At 46.7% G+C, this 22,211-nt stretch overlaps 1 protein-coding gene across 2 annotated transcripts in view; it reads left to right on the top strand.

The window, feature by feature from the left end:
• Positions 1 to 22,211, top strand: part of RBPMS (RNA binding protein, mRNA processing factor) — a gene marked incomplete at its 3' end in the record, with an annotated part of 210,385 nt that overhangs the window by 170,590 nt on the left and 17,584 nt on the right. The gene's annotated exons all lie outside the window — the stretch shown is intronic.

Genomic DNA, 22,211 nt, shown 5'->3' on the forward strand with positions numbered 1-22,211 from the left:
GGCTTTTTGAAATATAGGCCAATCACACAGGAGTTAATTATGGGGCCTGAGTCAAATTATCAACTTGTCTAACCATATGTTTCTTAGTCTGTAAGATGAAGGCAATAATATGTTTTTCAACTCTTGAAAAAAAAAATACTTAGTAGTTATTGACTTTTACATTGCTCATTTAGGGCCGAACATGGAGCTCAGCAGCAGAGCTCAGCAGCATGTGCAAGGCCCCGAGTCCAACGCCAGTACACAAAGGGGTGGGGTTGGGGCCCATTGCTGAGATTTACATACTTTCCTTCTTATATTTTCATCAACAAAATTTAATAAATAGGAAATTAAGAAAACCTTAATTTCTTACATCCTATTAGAAGTACTTTTGTTACAATGATAGAAAAGGTATTGTCATGTTTTTAACCTCCTTTATATCATTTTTATCTCCTTTAAAAATCAGACATAAAACATGGTCATCATACAAATGTAAAAATCATGAATAAGCAAAAGAAAATTCACTTCAGAAATAATCACAATAGTATGATTGGATATACAAATTTTCATCTATATCAATTATCATAAAATCCTATGAAAACGGGTATTGCTATTCTTTGCATGCATTTGTGTGGCGGGCGCACGTGTGTGTGTGTGTGTGTGTGTGTGTGTGTGTGTGTGTGTGTGTGTGTTACTGGGGATTGAACTCAAGGGCATTCTACCTCTTAGCTACACCCCCAGCCCTTTTTATATTTATTTTGAAACAGTCTCAAAGTTGTTGAGGCTGGACTTGAACCTGTGTTTCTCCTGTCTCAGCCTTCCAAGTACTGGGATTATAGGTGTGTGATACTCTTCCTGGCTCCGCCTTCACTTTTGAATTAAGGCCTCACTGCCTGATTTTTTTTTAAAGCTCATATGACCATCTTCATAATGCTTCCCCACTTGCCAGTTCGAGACTGTGAGAGACCTTGACTACACTGTTACAGCTTGAACACCACCATTCTGCTCTGGGGCCCCGGTCCAGGTACCTCTTGGGGAGGTAAAGAAATGTCCATGCCCTTGTCTCCTGCATGGTTTACGCACCAAAGCTTGGAAGTCCTGCCCAGATTATCTAGTGCTCCCACGGATCCTCAACCCAAATTTCCCTAGCTGCTCCTGAAACTGGAAGAAGATTCAGAGCAGTAGGCCACCTTTTAGAGTATGCAGTAACCCACTAACCCCAGACCCAGGGGTCTCTTGAGGTACAGTCACTTACCGCTCCCTCCAGTGTGCAAGTCCAGTTAGCCTAGATGCCTCTCGGCGCTTTTTTTTTTTTTTTCCTTACTCTTCCCTCTGTCCCCCAACCCCCAGTACTGGGGATTAAAGCCAGGGCACTCGGCCATTGATCTCTACCCTCAGCCCTTTTTTGTTTTATTTTGAGACAGAGCCTTTCTAAATTGCAGGTGCTGACCTCAAACTTGCAATCCTCCTGCCTCAGCCTCCCGGTGCTGGGATTACAGGCATGCTCCACCTTTTCCAGCTCCCAGCCTCCTTTTGGTGTTTCAGGGCCTCTGACCAGGTTACAATGCCCTGTTTTCTTAAATGAACCCTGCCTGTCATTCACTTCCAAGAATGAGCTCAGCCCTCAGGAATGAGGGCGGTTAGGGGGAGTCATTTAAGTGAGCATTTGCCAAGTTTGCACTGTTTATCTTACTGGAAAGTCAACAGTGTGACTATTAACCTCCTGCCTAATTAAAACTCGGGCTTTTGTTATGGTGGTTTTTAAACTTGTGGTGAGAGCTCTCTGATTTGTTTTGTTTTGTTTTTTGGTACTAGGGACTGAACTCAGGGGCATTCTAAACCCCCAGCCCTTTTTTCCTAAATAATTTAATTGATTAACATATTAATTAAATTTTTATTTTTTAAACAGAGTCTTGATAAGTTGCTGAGGCTGGCTTCCAACCTGAAATTCTCCTGTCTCAGCCTCCAGAGTACTGGGATTACAGGCCTGTACAACCACACTTGGCAAAGTCATCATGAATTTTTTTATAAGGCAAAGAGATGGGAGGGAAAGGAACACAAAATGGGGCCAGCCAGGGGTGGGGGAGGTGGGACAGCATGCCTGGAGCAGCTGTGGGTGTGGATTCAAGACTCTCCAGCCCTTGAGCAGTTGTTTAATGGAGCGCCCGTTTCAGCACATCAGATTCCCTTGGGGAAGCTGGAGAGCAGGGAGCCCTGTAAAGCAGCCTGCTGCTCTTAAACGAAGAGTCCTGCTCTGGTTTTCAACAGAAGAGAGCAAACACCATGTAATTAACAAAACTCTGTTCTAGTTTTTAGGTTGAAAATAGAGTTAGGGGGTTTAGGAGGGAGGCAAAAACACCAACCGCCTTATCAGAGACCGCTGTTTTATTTGGACCCGTCCCCCTCTGGAGAGTCAGCCGGCCGGGGGGCAAGGGACCGACGGGCCACGTGTCTGGAGAGTAGCGCATAGTCCTGATCGGCCATCTGAGTCAGGTGGGGGATCGGAGGCACCGCTGTTTAATAGGCATGCCGATTCTCTCGTGACATCTGAGTTTCGCGATGTTTGGAGTCTCCAGGCACCTGGAGTCTCGCGACCGCCTCTGGCTTCCGGGGTTCCGCTGCAAGATCACGTGGGGGAGGGACCCAACTTATCATCCTGGCCTTTTGGTGATAACGGGCAGAGATTCGAATCTCGAACTACTTCCTGCTGTCAAGGGGGTCCCTTGGTTGGGAGAGGTCGGGTCCTCAAGGAGTGGGCAGGTGGGAGTATGGTGGCATCGTGAGTCAGAGGTAACCCTGGACAGGTTGGTGATGTGTGTTCAAGGAGTCTTTAACAGCTGAGGACCTATTAAAGAAAAGGCAAAGTGTAAGCGCAGTGAGTGGGTTTGGGTCAGTCTGGTCAAATGAAAACATGCTATTGGGTCAGGAGCATCAGTAACGAATTTTAGGGAGTTTAATACTTATGGCTGTTTGGCATCTGGAGAGGGAGAGCATCATACTATGTAAAGGAGTGGACCTGCTAAATTAAAACATTAAAGAGAATTATGCCGAGAAAAACGAAGCTCAGTGTGCCCCCAAACTATGCAAGACAATTTGTCATGAGGCTGTTGTAGCGGAGCCTTTGTAGACTCTGCTGTGCTTCAGGCAGAGCAATTTTGTCCTGTAAAAGAGGGCCTGTAGTACATGGGCAGGAGAGCTTGCCGTCAATCCCCTGTACCGAGATCAAAAAGGAATATTAGGACTTACAAGGATGTAAGCACTGAGCAGGCAACCAAAAAGGAGATTGGCTACCTGCTACCTGGAGAGTTTCCCTGGGCTGGCAAGGAGGATGTAGGTTGAGGGATCAAGGAGCCGTCAGTCTTTGGCCAGGCTGAGTAGGGCCAGCGGCAGGGCCTGGTCTGGAAAGTTGACCCCCTGTTATGAGACACCTGGGGCTCACTGCTTTTCCAAGGGCACTGTTCCAGTGTCCCTCCTGGCCACATACCGGCCAATCTGATTGGTGGGCTTGGCCCTGCTACACTTGAGGCAGGCTCCTAGAGGTAGTCATCATTGCTGTCCTCCACCCCTTGGTGGCGCTCCAGAGGGCTGAGCCACCAATGCCAGCAGAAGGTTAGCTACCAGGAATCTGCCTTTTGGTGAAGTCGGTGTGTACACTCCATCTTCGCCTGTTCCTCTCTGGATTAAAACTTTAAATGCATGTTAACCAAATCTCAGATAATGGTTTGAGGACCATCTTCAGCCTTTTTTAATTTTTTGAAAAGCCTTCTGAGTTGGTTCCTTAAGGGAGGATGGCAGGGGGAACAGAGCGGGTTAGAGTGGGAGGCTGTCCTGGGATAGGATGGTGACCGGGTGGTGAGGAGAGAACCTGTAATTCAGTGTCCGCAGAAAGCAGCGCCTACAAGCCAGCCCAGTCAGACTCTGGCATCCACATATTGCCACAAAATGTGGACTGTGCCTGTGACTCAGCAAAAGTGCAGGCTGGCCCAGGCCAAGATGGTGACTGCATAATGTCACTTGGTCGCAACTGTAATGTCACAAGATGGCGACCAAGATGGCAACTGTGACATCACCCAGGCAGTGACTATGCGCCATCACAAAGTGGCAGCTGGCGAAAAAATGGCAGCTGATGGGGGAGAGCATTTGGAGGGATGGGATGCAAGGGAATAAAGCCTGGACATAAAGACTTCTGACCATTTACCAGACTGCTTACAAAGTTGTTAACCATTCTTGGGCCACTGTAACCCATTTCCCAACTCGTATCAATGCCAGACAGGCTCTTAGGGCACAAGTCCTCTGCTATTTTAGAGGTTTGACTTCCCATAATTGATTTGTGGGTGAAAACAAAGAACAGGAAACGGGCATCCCCATTTTCCTGATCAGTTGTTCAAAAACGGAGGTTAAGGGATCAGGAAAGACGTCTCTATTCCTTCTCAAAAACCAGAGGATGACCTGGTCATCCAGAGGGTGGTCCCAGTGGACCAGGGGACAGTAGGTCACCAAGCACTTGGATTTTGGGGCTCCAGTGGACCGGAAGACCCAAGTCCAGAATCCGCTAACCAAGGGAAGGAGAGAGAGCTTACCAGAGTAAAGTGTTGCCGGCCAGCGCCGGCTGCGGCAGAAGCGCTGAGAAGCTGCTGGGTGTGCGGTGCCTGTGCCTGGTGTGGGCGGCACTGGTGGCTGGTACGACGGAATCAAACGATGGCACACGAGCGCACAGCTGAGGCTGGGCCATGGGGCACACCGCCCAGCAAGCCTGGTTGGGGGGCAAACAGAATGGAGCAGCGGCAGCTCGTGGAGCTACGCCTGCAAGTCAAGCCTGGCGCGGGTGACTGGCAGATGCCGAGGCCGAGCCGTGCACCAGAGGTTCCGGCAGCAACCAGAGCTGAGTGGACCGGTGGTTGTGGGAGGTCCAAGCAGGCGGCGGAGGTGCCTGGCCCGTGCAGGCGGTTGGCGGGCTGAGCAGGCACCAGCGGCCGCGGGACGTGCACCCCCAATGAGCCTGGCTCAGGGTGGGTGCAACTGGCAGCCTGGCGGCCAGCAGAGCTTGCAGACCACAGCAGCAGCAGTGGTGGCGGCGGCAGCAGGAGCAACGACTGCAAGCAGAGCGCTGGTGCGGGACCTTGCAGTAGAGTTGCTGGCGGGTCGGAGAGTCTGGGGTTCAAAAAGAGAATAAAAAAAGAGAGAGAAAAAAACCCCAAAACTTCTTCCCCAAAACCCAAAACTCTTCCCGGGTTTCGACGCCAGATGTTAGTTTGAAAATAGAGTTAGGGGGTTTAGGAGGGAGGCGAAAACACCAACCGGATTATCAGAGACCGCTGTTTTATTCGGACCCGGTACTCTCCAGAGAGTCAGCCGCCCAGGGGGGAAGGGACCAATGAGCCACGCGTCTGGAGAGTAGCGCATAGTCCTGATCGGCCGGCTGAGTCACGTGGGGGACTGGAGGCACCGCTGTTTCATAGGCATGCCGATTCTCTCATGACATCTGATTCTCGCGATGTTTGGAGTCTCGAGGCACCTGGAGTCTCGCGACTGCTTCTGGCTTCCAGAGTTCTGCGAGATCACGTGGGGGAGGGACCCAACTTATCACTAGTGATCATTGACTTACTCCTAATAATAAGAACTATATACATATGAGGCACAGAAGAATGAATTAGAAGCAGAGTTATACAAAAGTGGCTGAGGCTGTGCATTCCAAAACAGCCCTCCTGGCCCCAGATGCAAGTGAAGAAAGTTTTCTTGTACAAAGGATAGATTTCCTGTAGCACAGCCAGCATTAATCACACTCCTAGACTGAATCCTTGCCTCTTTCCTTATATCAGTATCAATTATTATTGATATTGAACAGTATGAACTCGCTAAATCTATCTCAGATTCTCATTGAATTTTTATAATGAACCTGTGGGATGCCTCTTATTTTTGTCTAAGGAAACGGAGGCTCAGAGAGACTAGGTGAGTTGTCCAAGGCTGCACAGCTAAGGACGTAAAGAAGAGGAACAAGGCTCTGGTTTTCTGGTGTAGCATGCTACTGAATCACATTTCACTATTGTTATGGTTAAATAGAAAATGTCATCTAAAGAGCTCCTTTATTAATATTCAGGGTTGATATGATTGAGTCAGTGGATAAATGTGTAAATCTGACTGTGGCTGGAGAGGTTGGTGCCTGGGGAATGCCTGCCCTGCCTTGAGGATTATCTATGGTTCCTCCTCCCCTCTAGGATGTGAGGAGCGCAGCCTATGTGTTCTCCCTTTCTCTTCCTCCCACCGCCATGCTCTGAGATCCTCTGTCCCCAGCCTAACATGGACTGAACCTGAAACCATAAAACATAAACCTCTTTTCCTCTAAATTGTGTGGTCAGGTCTTTAGATTATGGCTGTGAGAATGTGGACCGGAACAGCTACCTTAGACGTACATTCTACTGACCTCATGTGCAGTGCTGATGCAGGGTCTTTGTGCATCTTATTTTCTTTTCTCTCTCTCTCTCTCTCTCTCTCTCTCTCTCTCTCTCTCTCTCTCTCTCTCTCTCTTTCTCTCTTTGCAGTACTAGGATGGAAGCCAGGGGCATTCTACCTCCAAGCTACACCCCCAGCCAGATTATTATTAGTTTTTGTTGTTGTCATTCTTTATTTTGGAACAGGGTCTCACTGAGTTGCAAAAGGCCTCATTAAGTAGCTGAAGCTGTCCTCGAACCATGAATCTCCTGTTTCAGCCTCCCAAATGCTGAGATTATAAGCGTGCACCACCACGCTTGGCTTCTTTGTGCTTTTCTTGTCTGTGCCTCCTTCCATGACTGGTGCTTTTCAGGCACTTTTCAGATGGAGAGTCAAATCTCCTGAATCACCTGCTACCATGAAGCGAACAAGGGGTTGTGTTTCCAAGTAGATTTTTTTTTTAATCAAGTATCTTCTCTTCACCTCCACTAGGGTCTCCAAGATACATTCAGTTGAGCAGAAATCAGTGTAGAGAAGCAGGTCCTTGAATGGCAGCAGCTCAGCATTGCTTCTCAGATCTGGGCTGGGAAATTAAGATGATGGCGTTGACTTACAGCAGGGACTCCGCAGGTGTTTGTTGCAAGACATCAGCCAACTGAGAGACCAGCCTGACAACTTTAGCTGCTGGGCCTTTAGTTAGTCATGCCAGTCCTGAGGTACATTTAGGTGTACATCGTGTACATCACTTCTTATTTGGAAACAAGATCTCATTAAATAGCGGAGAACCTCACTAAGTTGTTGAGGCTAGTTTCAAACCCGCAATCCTCCTGTCTCAGCCTTCCAAGTACTGGGATTACAAGCATGCACCATTATGCCCGGTGAATATATGCTTTTTATTTTTATTTATTTATTTTTTTTGGTGGTACTGGGGCTCCTGGAAGCCCTTCTACCTCCGGGCTACACTCCCAGACCCATTTTTACATTTTTATTTGGAAACAGGGTCTCCTAAGCCAGCGCCGCGGCTGGCTTCGAACCTGCGCGATCCTCCTGTCTCTGCCTCCCAAGCGCGGGGATTACAAGCGTGCGCCACCACGCCCGGCAATATATGCTTTTTAAATCCCTTGAGATGTGCAGTGTCATCATAAGCTAGTGCCGTTTGTTTGTTTGTTTGTTTGTTTGTTTTGTTCTCTCTCTATAAAGATGGATAGATTTCTTTTACAAAGAATGCTTTTTGATACAGCTACTCATATTTACTCAGAATTATTTCCAGGACACCAAGGCTGCAGACCAAGATGGTTCCAGACAAGGGGCAAGCCCAGGGAAAGAGGCTCTGCCAATGTGGCCCACCCATCTTCCCTTCACTTTCTCAGTCTGTGCAGCTGAGATCTGTAGTGCAATGGCTTGTGGAGCTTTTTGGCATTCCCTGGCAAGTAGAACACTGCCGGCAGCGAGCATTGGTGGGGATCCAGCCAGAGCAGACAGAGTGATTGAGTCGAGAGCTCAGTCACACATGCAACTGTTCGGCGACTTCCACATGGCCCCTAGACCACTATGCTTGTGCGCCTGTGGACTGTGTTGCTGGTACTCAAGTGCATCCTGGGGTTCTGATTCATCTGTTCCCTAGGTCAATGTCAGTCTCTTGAAAATGGATAGCTCAAAAACCATTAAAGTTTCTGACTGTTTATCAAGGACTGGAACCTTTGCAGATTTAGACTGACATTTTCATAAAAGTCAAGGAAATGAGCTAACCTACAAATTATGAAGTTTATTATTTCGCTTCATGGTCCAGCTCATTGTTAGCCACAAGCACTTGGCAATATTATATGTTCCATTTCATAGCCTTTTTTTCTTCTTTTTTTCTTTTTCATACTGGGCATTGGACCCAGGGGCATTCTACCTCCAAGACACACCCCTAGCCCTATTTTATTTTTATTTTGAAACAGGGTGTCTCTAGGTTGATACGAGTCTCACTAACTGAGGCTGTCCTCCAACCTGTGATCTTCCTTTCTCAGCTCCCAAGTACTGGGATTACAAGCATGCACCGCCACATTGGCTCAATTTTACAAACTTTTATGCAATGTCTTTCTTCTGTGCTGAGGTAGGAGATTACAATTTGAAGGAGAAAGACACAGAAGAGAAAAAAACAAGCCAGGCATGGCGGCACATGTCTGTGATCCCAGTGCTTGGGAGGCTTAGATAGGAGGACCACAGGTTTGCAGCCAGCCTAAGCTACTTAGAAACAGAGGCTCACTAAGTTGCAGAGGGCCTCCCTAAATAGCTGAGGCTGGCAGCAAACCTGCGATTCTCCTGTCTAAGCCTCTCAAATGCTGTGTTTATAAGCATGCGCCACCACACCTGGCTAACAAACCAAACTGTTTTCACTTTCATACTGATACAGTGAATCTAGTATATCTAAAGTTGGCATAGAGTGAGAGAGGAGACCATTCCCTTGAATATTTACTCGGAAAACATTACATTTTTTCCACACTTTTCACTTTTATTGTTTTATGGTACTTTTCTGGAGAAGGTTCTGGTACCCCAAGGAAACAACCTTGGAGGAGCCTTTTGGTTTCCTAAAGTTTGGAACCTCCAATGTTGGAGCTGTCACCTGGAGCTAAAGCTCAGCTAGAAGAACTCATGATGGTTAGAGACGTCCTGGAAGTATCTCTGGATGAGCTGTAACGCGTGTGGCAGATTTTACAGGCCACACACCCACCCCCAGAAGATAAATTTCTACATATCATGGAGGAGGACAGCGTGGAAGAGAAACCATTAAAAATAAAGGCAAGGACTCTTCAGAGAAGAAATGGAAGAAGTGGTAGCTGGAAAAGGCAGAACAGCTTTTTAGAGAAGAAAAACAGACGTCCAGGGAGCTAAATAAAATGGACAAACCTAAAAAGAAAAAAATTAAAATAAATGCAGACAAGCCAGGCATGGTGGTACATGCTTGTAATCCCAGCATTTGGGAGGCAGAGACAGAAGGATCTTGGTTTCGGATACCCTCAGGTGCTTAGTGAGGCCCTTTGCAACTCAGTGAGACCCTGTTTCAAAATAAAGGAAAAAAAATAGGGCGGGGGTGTGGCTTGGAGGTAGAATGCCCCTGGGACCCATCCCTAGTTAAATAAGTAAGTAAATAAATAAATAAATAAATAAATAAATAAATAAATACAGACAAATCAGAAGAGCTTGAACAAATTGGTCAGGAAACTGGCAAAAGAAGAAGAGAGAAAGAAAAAGGAAGAAAAGGTTGCTGCAGCCAACGCTGAACTTCTGAAAGAGAATACAGAGAAGAAAAGAGAGAGAAAAGTGCTGCACATTCCCTCAAAGTACGACTGGACAGAGCAGAGGAATCAGACGATGACGACACTGTGTGTGGCACAGAACTGTAGAGGACTGTAAGGACAAGGCAGGCTGGTACGATGTGATGGCAGCTGTGATGAGTGGTTTCATCAAGTGTGTGTGGGTGTATCTCTAGAAATGGCTGAAAGTTATTACATCTGTATAAACTGTGCAGAGAAGCAGGGGCCCGATAGCCCAGGTCAAGCAGCATAATGAGCTGCAAAATACCAGTGGACGATCTTAAAGAGACTAGTTAGCAAATACTTGATCAGTATTCCAGATACCACCAGGCCTCGGGCATGGCCGTGAGCAAGACCAGATGTCTGCTGTTTCCAAAATGGCAGCTGTAAACATGGCAGACATCAGATGCTGTCCAATAACACTATAGCTTTCTCAGAGGATGTGGGGTTGTAGTCGCCTTAGTTAATTCATTTTTAAAAAGGAAAAAGAAAAGCTGGACGTGGTGGCGCACGCTTGTAATCCCTGCGCTTGGGAGGCAGAGACAGGAGGATCGCGCAGGTTTGAAGCCAGCCGCGCGCGCTGGCTTAGGAGACCCTGTTTCAAAAAAAAAAATGTAAAAACAGGTCTGGGAGTGTAGCCCGGAGGTAGAAGGGCTTCCAGGAACCCCAGTACCACCAAAAAAAGGAAAAAAAAGGAAAAAGAAAAAAGACACAGAAGAGGTCATTTCCTGTATAAAGTGATAGGTGCAGTGATCAGGGCACAGGCTGTTTTGGTTGCTGTGAGTTCAGAAGTTCAGTGGATCCTGGATTTTCAGGAGAGCTGCATTCCTTGCTGAAAGCCTATAGGCAGTGCAGTCAAAACTAGGACACTGAAAGTTCATTAGTTCAGATTCATAAACTTTTAAAGAAATGTATACTCAAAGCCAGGAGTGGTGGTGCATGCCTGCAATGCATCCCAGTACTTGGGAGGCTGAGACAGGAGAATCACAGGTTCAAGGACAGCTTCAGCAAGTGGTAAAACTCTTGTCAACCTGCTAGACCCTGTTTCAAAATAAAAATAAAATAGGATTAAGGGTGTAGCTCAGAGGTAAAATGCCCCTGGGCTCAATCCCCTGTACCACATACACATACACACAAAGAAATAAATGTACATTCAAATAGTGAAGAATTTAATTTTCTTATAAAATTGTCAGTTTTGTTTACTTCTTTACATTTTAATTCCCAGTATTGTCATATTCAAGTTAGTACAGAAACAACTGTTTCTTTTGGGAATGAACATTGAAATAATATTTCAATATACCAAGATGTATGGAGGTGAGTTTTTTGTTTGTTTTTTTGGTGGTACTAATGATTGAACCCAGGGGCTGTCTTTGTACAGACATCTGAGCAGCAGCCTCTTTAAAAAGGCACTGAGGCCTCTCCTTGGCCAACTTTCTTTCCCACCAAACAGCACATGTGTGCCTGAAGAGCTGAGTGACAAGTGGAAGTTTTACTAAAACTTTTGTGGTACTGGGGATGGAACCTAAAGGCATTCTACCTCTGAGCTATACCCCCAGCTCTATTTTTTATTTTGAAAATGGGTCTCACTGATTTGCAAAGGGCCTCTCTAAGTAGCTGAGGCTATTCCCAAACCGCGATCCTTCAGTCTCAGCCTCCCAAATGCTGGGATTACAAGTGTGCGCCACCATGCCTGGCACTATATATTTATTTCTATGAGGGGGAAAGTTAGGATTGAACCCAGAGACATTTTACCTTTAGCAGTTTTGTTTGTTTTATTTTGTTGTACTAGGGATTGAACTCAGGGGCATTCTACCTCCAAGCTGCATCCCCAAGTCTTTTTTATTATTGGAAACAGGGTCTCACTAAGTTACTGACAGCCTCACTAAATTGCTGAGGCTAGCTTCAAACCTACAATCCCCCTGTCTCAGCCTCCCAAGTACACGGATTACAAATGTCTGCCACCATGCCTGGCTACCTCTAGGTTTTGTTTTTTGGGGTTATTTTTTGGCGGTACTGGGGTTCCTGGAAGCCCTTCTACCTCCGGGCTACACTCCCAGACCTATTTTTTATTTTTTGGACTCGGGGTCTCCTAAGCCAGCACGGCTGGCTTCGAACCTGCGCAATCCTCCTGTCTCTGCCTCCCAAGCGCGGGGATTACAAGCGTGCGCCACCACGCCTGGCTACCTCTAGGTTTTGAAACAGGGTCTCACTAAGTTACTGAGACTGACCTCAAACCTATGACCCTCCTTTCTTAGCTTCCCAAGTACTCAGATTATAGGCATGTGCCATGACACCCAGCTTGTTTTTTATTTTTGACATAGGGTTTCACTAAGTTGCTGATGCTGGCTTGGGGACCTTTGATCCTACCGTCTTGGTTTCTGCTTTTCTTTTTATTAGATATAAAAAAGATAAATATTAGGTATCACCATGACCTAGAAAAGTAATGTTGTCCAATTTAATCTTTATCTTTTCGTTAGCCTGCTGTGGCAGCACCTGCCTGTAATCCCAGTAGTTGCCAGCCCCAGCAACTTAAGGAGACCCTGTTTCAAAATAAAAATAATAAGCCAGGCGTGGTGGCGCACACTTGTAATCCCAGCACTTGGGAGGCGGAGACAGGAGGATTGCGCTGGTTTGAAGCCAGCCACGCTGGCTTAAGAGACCCTGTTTCAAAAATATAAAATAGGTCTGGGAGTGTAGCCCAGAGGTAGAAGGGCTTCCAGGGACCTCAGTACCACCAAATAATAATAATAATAATAATAATAATAATAATAATAATAGAGTTAAAATATTGATTAGGAGTAAAATGCCCTTGGGTTCAATCCACAGTACTAAAAAATAGTAATAATTGTCTTGTTTTTCCACATAGCCCCTGTGCCCTTTGTTCTTTCCGGCATTCTTTTTGTTTTATGTTGGGATGTCTGCCCTGTCTTCTAACTTGGTTGTGCAGTTCAGCGTCATGGTTTGGGGAAAGGTGCTTTATGCAACGTGGTCAGGAATTGTAGTCAGGAGCCACAGGCTTAGACTCACGGGATCCCCTTCCCAGGCCAAGCCCTTGTTTAGCATTTCTCATGTCTGAGGTAGAGATGGTTAAAACAGCATTTATCTCTAAAGAATACTCTGGCGATTAAACAGATGAAAGTCCGTGAAGACTATTATCCAAAGTACTCACACTGTGATGATCTTAGCATCGCCAGTGCATGAACAGTCCGCCGGCGACCACGGAGCCACCCTCCTGCGCAGTGCTAGGATCTTTGACCATCTGTTCATCGCAGGGCAATACAGGAAGCAGAGAAGCCATGCTTTATGCCACGGGGTTCTGGACTGGAGCAAGAGGAAGGCTGCTTTATGCAAGAGGAGAGTGTGTCTCTTCAGAAATAAGTAGTGAGTGCCTACTTCATACCAGGTGCTTCAGCGAATGTGATAGAACGGTGTCGGGCTTTGGGGAAGCTCCAGAGTGGGGCTGAGTGGACCTTCTTATATTCATATGACATAAAGTCGAGGACTCTCTGAAAACACATCCAGGCTCCATCACAGCCACGTCTGGGGTCATTCACGGGCTTACTTAGGACATTCCCTCCACCATCTCTGGGAACAGACTTGCATGGGGAAACTCTTGCTAACTCTCACCCTTGCAGCTGCAAGTCACAGGAAGGAAGAGGAATGAACATGTCCCAGTGTGATGAACAAGAATAGCTAGCTGCGGTGACCTGTGTCCCCAGGGGGATAGTTTTCTTTCAGCGCATGCTCTGAGCTCCCTGGATGCGCAAATAATGGAGCAGATGGTTTTATTTCTTTTTTTTTTTGGGGGGGGGGGTCTGGGGATGGAACCCAGGGGCATTTCGACCTCTGAGCTACACCCCCTGCCCTATTTTTTATTCTTTATTTTGAAACCGGGTCTCCCTGAGTTGCAGAGGGCCTCACTAAGTAGCTGAGGCTGTCCACGAACCGCGATCCTCCAGTTTCGGCCTCCCGAATGCTGGGATTACAAGCGTGCGCCACCACACCTGGCTGGAGCAGATAGTTTTAAAACCAAGATTGCATTGGGCAGGTTCTTGGCATGGAGTAGATGGGCAGTAAGGAAAGAGCAGGACTGCGGGAGCCGTGACTGGCCAGAGGGACAGTAGAAAAACTGACTGAAGAGGACGCAGCACCGGCCAGTTGAACCAAAACAACTTTGGAGTCTCCTCAGCAAACTTAGTGCATGGCTTTTTATGCAGCTCCCACCATGACGTACTCCGGGAGCACGTGTTAGGAGACATACTGCAGTGAGAGATGGTGGCCGATGCACTCAGGAGACTTAAAGCAGGCCAAATGAGAACCTGCATTCAGGGCACAGAAGCAGGGGTGGGAATCGACAGCGTGAGAAGCATGGAGGAGCGGAGTAGCCAGGTAGAGAGACAGTGATGCGCAAGAAGCCAAGGGCTGCACGCTGGCGACCTTGATTCCTTCGCGTCTGCTTTCTCTCGCTTGCTGTGAGCTCCTGGGCTAGATAGTTAGCCTCTCTGTGCCTCAGCCGCCCCAGAATGTAGACGGGGCATCCCTGCCCATGCAGTGTGCTCAGGAAACACTAGCCTCTCTCACTGCTGCCGTCATCATCTATGTTACCAGGACCGAGCAACTCTCAGAATATGGCAAGTGAAGGAGTCTTTTAACCTGAACACAAAGGGATCAAGGAACGTATTGGAAGGAGAGGAGGACTTGGTTTATTACTGACAGGGAGTGCATTATTAGATGGGTTGAGCTTGGTGAATTTAGGACATTTATATTGAAGTAGAAATCAGAGCTAGAGATCTGAGTTATCCAAACCGGAATGATTAACCTGGGTGATAGCAAGCATGGTGGCACACACCTGTAATCCCAGTACTTGGGAGGCTGAGACAGGAGGATCGCAGGGCTTAAGGCCAGCCTCAGCAACCAAGCAAATTTTACTTGTACTCCGAGCGACCAGCTGAATGTGAGTTGGGGGCAAACCAATCAAACTATTGCGGGAGCTCATGCTTGCTGCCCTGGACCTCAGGAGCCGGCCTGAAGCTCAGGTCCTCGTAGGCGCTAGCCTCCTAGGGCTGGTCTTTGAAAGGTTTGCTTAGCAGGCATGGACCAGCTGCTTCCCGAGTTAGACAAGTAGGAGTTGATTGCTAGCAGAATTCCTTGATTGCTTTGTATTTTTCTTGTTTCAGAATTGGGGGGGTTTCTTTCCTTAATTGGAAATGGGATTTTTCCAGGTGTGGTAGTACATGCCTGCAATCCCAGCTATTTGGGAGGCTAAGGCAGAAAGAAGAACCACAAGTCCAAGGCCAGCCTGAGCAATTTAGTAAGACCCTGTTTCAAAATTTAAAAAAAAAAAAAAAACTAGGATGAACCTCAGAGGCAGAGCATCCCTGGGCTTAATCCCCTGCACTGAAGAAAAATAAAAGAGAGAGAGAAGGAAATTTTTCCTCATGCTTGTGCTTTCTGAGGGCCACTATTTTTCCTGGCCAAATTTTCATCTTTCAGGCAAACTCTCTGCAAAAATATGTCCCTGAGTTTATGGTAAACCAAATATACTTAAAGAAACCCCAAACTGTAAGATGAGACCTGGGTTCAGACACGTTTTAAGTTAACTGTGAGGCTTTCAATCTTGGTGTTTTGTCTGCATGTATTTCCCTCCTCAGAGAACAGGGTTGCCAGGCATGGTGCCACATGGCTGTAATTCCAGTATTTGGGAAGCCGAGACAGGAGAATCGCAAGTTCAAAGCCAGCTTTAGTAGTTTAGGGAGACCTTGTTTCAAAATAACAGATAAAAAGGGCTGGGGGTGGTATAGCTCAGAGGTAGAATTCCTGTAGGTTCAACACAACCAAAAAAAAAAAAAAAAAAGAAAAAAAAAAGAAAAAAGAAAGAAAAAGAAAGGAAAGAGAATAGAATTGACCCCACTGTTTGACCATTCTATCTCTGAAGGCAGGCTAGAGTGTATTCATTCTTCACAGATGGTACTGTGCTAGGCACTGGTTAAGCAGGAATAAGAGCTTACTGCTCTGGAGACAAGCCCTGTGGTGAAGAGGGGCTGCAGGACTCAGTCAAGCACTGAGAACTGAGTACTCTCCAGCCAAGCCAGTTGACATAGTGGGAGAGAAGCAGGTGTGGTCACTCACAGGAGGTGATGATCCTAGCCCTCAGACGGAACCAGAGGACCACCAGGGCTGGAGAGGCCAGCGAGGGCCAGGCAGTGTAGGGTATTGGAGGTATTGGAGGCCACACCCCAAGAGCAAGGAGGAACTCACGGAAGGGTTAAGGGCAAGAGTGGTGCTGGGTGTGGTCGCGCACACTTATAATCCCAGTACTTGGGAGGCTGAGACAGAAGGATCATATATTTGTGGGCAGCCTCACAACTTAATGAGGTCCTCCTCAACTTAGTGAGAACCTGTTTCCAAATTAAAAATAAAATAGGGCTGGGGGTGTAATGTGGAGGTGAAAAGCCCCTGGATTTAGTTCTCAGTACCCTCACCCAACACACATACAAAAGAGTATGAGTGGTGAGAATGACTTGGCCATTCTGAAAGTTGTTGTGGCTTCAGTGTGTAGCTCGAGACTTTTGGAAGGCTTTTTGTTGTTTGTGGTACTGGGACCAGGTGTATTCTAGTACTGAACTAGATTCCCCAACCCTATTTTATTTTTATTTTGAAACAGGGTCTGGCTAGGTTGATGAGAGTCTCACTACTTGCTGAGGCTGTCCTCAAACCTGAGATCCTCCCATTTCAACCTCCCAAGTACTGGGATTACAGGCATGCGCCACTGTGTCCGGTTTGGGAGGTCCTTTTGACAGTCCACTATTAGTGATTAAAATCAAAGTGTGGATGATGGGATGGACTGAACAGCACCCAGGTGAAAATTGTGAAATCCCTCTCCTTTTATTTGCAGTGTGGGGGATTGAGCCAGGGGCATTCTACCTCCAAACTATACCCCTAGCCCTATTTTTTATTCTTTATTTTGAAACAAGGCCTCACTAAATTGCTGAGACTGGCTGTGAAGCTATGATTTTCCTGTCTCAGCCTCCCAAGTACTGGGATTACAAGTGTGCACTACCACGCGCCCAGCTGGAACATTTTTGCTGTGTGGGAGAATAGGTGGCTTGGCCCAGAGTAGAGGGCAGGGTCTTTGCCGGCAGTCTGGAAGAAAGCATGGGCAGTTGGAGGGAGTGTGCTGGGTGGGGGTTGTCATGGGATGTTTACAAACAGAACTTTCAAGGTGGCAAATGAGCACCAGCTCAAAGTTATTAGCCATTAAGTCCACTAAGGATTCTCTTGCTCCTCCCTCGGTGGCCTGTCATCTCTGCCACTGTTAAACCGTGGCCCGGGACTGCAGTCTTCACCTCTCTGCCTCTGGGTCCTGCCTGAAGTGAAAGGTCTCTAGATGATTTTCCAGAGCCTTTGAGCACAAAACTTTCTTGGGACGCTTCAGTTCTTTCTATCCTGGGGTCTGGGGGGTAGAGTTTTTCAGGTTTTCTGTTCACATATTCCATGCTAAGAAAAAGGCCTATTCAGATGGATATGGCCAGCCCTCCAGGACATTGTCCTTCCAGGGTGCCAAGGGAAAGAATGTAGGGAGATTAACACAGTGGGAAGTACTCACCCAGCTTCTAGCGGGTGGGATTAGGCCTAGAAAAAAGGCCCTGGCCTCTGGTAGGCCCTCTCTGTTCTCAGGCTTGGCTTCCCCGGGTGGCCAGGAGCCTCTTTTGTCCAGAGGAATCTCACCCACTCCTGAGTGACATTTCATTACCCATGGGCCCTGGACAGCCTCTTTCCTTCTTCTCAAGCAGAACAGGCGCTGGCTGGGGACAGTGACACCCATCAGAGCCATCTGTCCTGGCCCTGCCTGCTCCTGCATTTGGCTAGCTAGTCCCTCCAAAGGACTCGTGCCCCTTTCATGTTTGTGATTTTTCTCAAGATCACATCAATGGCCCCAAACTGTCCAAACTCAAAGGGCTGGTTCTGCTTAAAGCCCTCTGCCCTCAGAGGAGTGGATATGCGTGTTAGGAGTATTCTCAACCTCACATTGAGATGCAGGTGTCCTTGAGCACTGCTTGGCAGGTGTGATCCGACCTGGTTACTACAAGTCCTTTGACATTCACCACAGATTCCTTGGCAGGGATGAGGGAGAGAGGGATGATTAGATGTACCAGGGCTTTATCAAGTAAAAGCTCACCCTGATATCCCGTAGGCCTCTGCTCTCCTCCCTCCTGTTCTACCGCTCAGCAACTTTGAGTTTGAGATTTCAAAGTAAATCTTATTTTACCTGGCTAGGTTTTATGCAAATGTTAATCAGTGAATTTTCTCTGAGCATCAATATAAATCTGATGGGAAATAATGATTCAGGATAAAAATGTAGGAAGGTCTGGAAGCCACAAATTCCAGCAAGACTGAGATTGAAACCTGATTCTACCTTATCTTCATTATTTCTTTGTCTAGAATCAGATTTATGTGTGTGTAATGAACTCGGGGGCATTCTACCTCTGAGATACAGCCCCAGCCCTATTTATTTTGAAGCAGGGTCTTGCTAAGTTAACTTATGTTGGTTTTGAACCTATGATTCTCCTATCTCAGCCTCCCAAGTACTGGGATTATAGACTTGTTCCACCGTGCTCAGTTTAGGACCAGATATATATATATATATATATATATATATATATATATATATATATATATATATATATATGTGTGTGTGTGTGTGTGTGTGTATGTATATTTTTTTTCCTTTCTTTTGTGGTACTAGAGAGGAACTCGGGGGTATTCTACCTCCAAACTACACCCCCAGCTCTATTTAATTTTATTTTGGAACAGGGTCTAGCTAAATTGCTGAGAGCCTCTCTTAATTGCTAATGCTGGTTCTGAACCTCTGATCCTCCTGTCTCAGCCTCCCAAGCACTGGGATTACAAGGGTGCACTACCGTGCCCGGCTAGGACCAGATATCTTAAAGGACATACTCATTTCATTTTTCAAACTTTCTGCAGTAAGTGTCATGGTTGAAGATTTCAAGAAGTTCCCTAGAGAGGAAAGAGTTCCACTCAGGACCAGTGAGATTCTTGACATACAAGACAGTAAAGAGTTTCAGGCTGAGTATGGTAGCACATGCCCATAATCCCAGGATTTGGGAGACAGAGACAGGAGGATCGCAAGTTCAAGGACAATCATGGCAACTTAGTGAGATTCTGTTTCAAACGAATAAATGAATAAATAAATAAAGCAAGAAGCACTGGGTATGTAGCTCAGAGGTGGAATGCTCCTGGGTTCAATCCCCTGTTCCCCTTCTTCCCCCCAAAAGATTTTCCATATGTGTCCGTAGAGGCACAGAGACTTGTTTAGGAAGCCAAGGAATACACATTAAAGGAAGATTTGAGGCCATCTCCAGGGCGAGAGGCATTTGGGCAAAGCAAGGAACACACAATGCATTCAAGGCAGAATGTGGGCCATCTCAACAGTGAAAATCACATTTCAGAGCTCTGGGCTCTGTTTTTATAGGAATCTTGATGAATGGTGGACCTGGGAACATATATAAGGGTGATAGCAGTCCAGTGATCAGAAGCTGGTTTATGGAGATCTGGTCATCTTTCAGATCTTTGACATGGTCTCTGTTGTTTGATCAGTAGGTAATGCTTAAAAAAAAAAGTTTCCTAAATTATAGGTTTCTGAGGATAGTGTATCTGTCTTAAACTCCTTATTGGGAGACTTAACGGTGCACAAAATGATTACAGTTTTGGGTTAACTTTAGGATTTACAGATTTCCTAGAAAATTGGGAACAATTTGCCTGGGCGATAGACAGGCTTAGAGAGAGACAGGACTGGAAAAGTATACAGAGCTTCTGAGTTAAGTTTTATTTCATCTCCTTCCTTTATGTCTCCTTTCTACCTTTCCTTTTGCTTCTTCAGTCCTACTTCAGAAGTATCCACTGATCTCATAAAGGCCCTGCCATTGGCTAGTCCCCACTGGGTGGGTGGTGAGCGAGGACGACTCCACTGTTCTTCCTATAAGAATGTAATCAGAGGAATAGCTTGACTTAAGCTTTTTTTTTTTTTTTTTTTTTTTGTACTAGATATGGAAGCCAGGGACATTCTAACTCCAAGTGATACCCAGCCCTATTTTTTATTCTTTATTTTGAAGCAGTGTCCCAGTGAATTGCAAAGGGCCTCACTAAGTAGCTGAGGCTGGCTTCAAGCCTGCACAATCCTCCTGTCTCAGCCTCCCAACTGCTGGGATTACAAGCGTGCACCACCACACCGGGCACTATGCTCCTTTTATTATTTATTTATTTATTTATTTTTTTATTTTTTTTTGCGGGTCTGGGGGTGGAACACAGAGGCATTCTACCTCCGAGCTACACCCCCTGCCCTATTTCTTTTATTTTTTATTTTGAAACCGGGTCTCACTGAGTTGCAGAGGACCTCACTAAGTAGCTGAGGCTGTCCACGAACCTCGATCCTCCAGGTCTCAGCCTCCCAAATGCTGGGATTACAAGCGTGCGCCACCACGCCGAGCACTATGCTCCTTTTTTTAAAACGCCATTTTGTAATTTTGTGTGGCTTGCATTCTTTTCTGTCAGTTTCCATCTCCTGAGAATTGCATGTGCCAAGCCCTCCCCCAAATCCCCTTCAGCCAATAGTGTGAAGACGGTGCAACTACACTCCGACCAATAGGAGCACAGCCTTGCACTAAAAATCAAATGCCCAGCGGTTTTCTGCTGTACTGTTCTTGCCTCCTAACTTTACTGGTGGCAGGATTCTCTTTTTAAACTCACCTTGCCCAGCCACTTTTGAATGTGTCTTACAACGCCATGAAAATTTATTTCTGACATTCCTTACTCAGTTTAAGTCTGCTCTGTCTTCTGCTGTCACAGCTGGCCTGACAAGCATGGGCTAGAGATTAGTGTGCGGGGGCCTGAGACTCTCTTGACTTTTGTAAAAGCCTCAGAATGTCTTTAAATAGCTCAGTAGCTAAAATAACAATAACAACAACAATAATAGCTTGCCATTGCTGACAGTGCTTGTTTGTTTCCAATCCAAGGCCCTGGTCCATGCAGGACTTAGTTTCCACTAGCCCAGCTCCCTCAGGGTCTCTCACTACAGGAAGCTCAGGGGTCCAAAAAGCGTAATCTCCATCCTTCTGAGGGGTTTTCTGAGAGCTATGGACACCCACACACCCTAGAACTTGAAGTAGGCGATATGACTTGACTTTTGTGTGTGTTGGGGGTGGGGGCACTGTGGATGGAAACCAGGGGCACTCTACCTCTGAGCTATACCCCCATGCCCATTTTATTTTTTGTTTTGAAATAGGGTCTTGCTAGGTTGTTGAGAGTCTCAGCCTCCCACAATGCCCAGCCTGGCTTGACTTTTTTTTTTGTGTGTGTGTGTGGTACTGGAGATGGAACCCAGGGGCATCCTACCTCCAAGCTACACCTCCAGTCCTATTTTTTTATTCTTTATTTTAAACCACGGTCTCTTTGAGGGGGTTCATGGACAGTCTCAGCTACTTAGTGAGGCCCTTTGCAACTCAGTGAGACCCTGTTTCAAAATAAAGAATAAAAAATAGGGCTGGGTATGTGGCTTGAAGGTAGAATACCCCCCTGGGTTCCGTCCCCACTGCCACACACAAAAAAAAGAGGGAGTCAGGAAGGCCAGTCAGTCACCCACATTGTTGGCATCCTGCTATGTCTGGAAATGAGGACAAAGTGTCCTGAATGGACAGTTACCGGGTGGCCCTTGGGTCCCTCACAGCCTGTGAGAAGCTCTTGTCCTGCAGACTAGCTGAGCAAAGCCTCTCCTCCCCATGCCCATCTCTGATCAGCTCTCGGCATGGGCCCTCTACCTCCCAATCACATACAGAAACACTCATGTCACACCCAACAAAGCAGTTTGCTATTTCCAACACCCGTCCCTTACTTCAGACCCTGCCCAGAACCAGAGTTTCCAGATGAGAAGGATGAGGGCAAAGCAAGCCAGAGTTTACCTCTAAGAGTAGTGTGAAGAGCAAGGCGTGGAGGTGCACATCTGTACTGGGAGGCTGAGACAGGAGCATCACAGGTTCAAGGGCAGCCTCAGCAATGTAGCAAGACCCTTTTCAAAAATAAAAAAAGGGCTAGGGATATAGCTCGGAGGTAAAATATCCCTGGGTTCAATTCCTAGTACGAGTTGCGGGGGGGCAGGCTGGCTCTGTGGGCAGGAGTGACGTGACCGTTGGCCTTGGGTTACATGCCCCGTAGACTTCTGGCAAGTCCTGAATGGCAGCTACTAATGGCTTTATTCAGTCACCTTTCCCTGGCTCCCTGGGTAGTCTCAGATAGCATCCTTGGTGGACTTGATTTCAGAATTTGACAGGTGATAAAAGCACGTATTGCGATTGCCTCTTCACAGGGTCGGGACTCAGAACTATTAACTGATGCTATTTCTGCCTTTGCTGAGAAGCTCACTCATGTGTTTGCTGTTACTTTAATGGATTACTTCCCAAGGTACAGGGAGACACAGGCACTTGCCCTTCAACC

The sequence above is a fragment of the Muscardinus avellanarius genome (assembly GCF_963383645.1).
Source record: "Muscardinus avellanarius genome assembly, chromosome: 14".
Classification (NCBI taxonomy): domain Eukaryota; kingdom Metazoa; phylum Chordata; class Mammalia; order Rodentia; family Gliridae; genus Muscardinus; species Muscardinus avellanarius.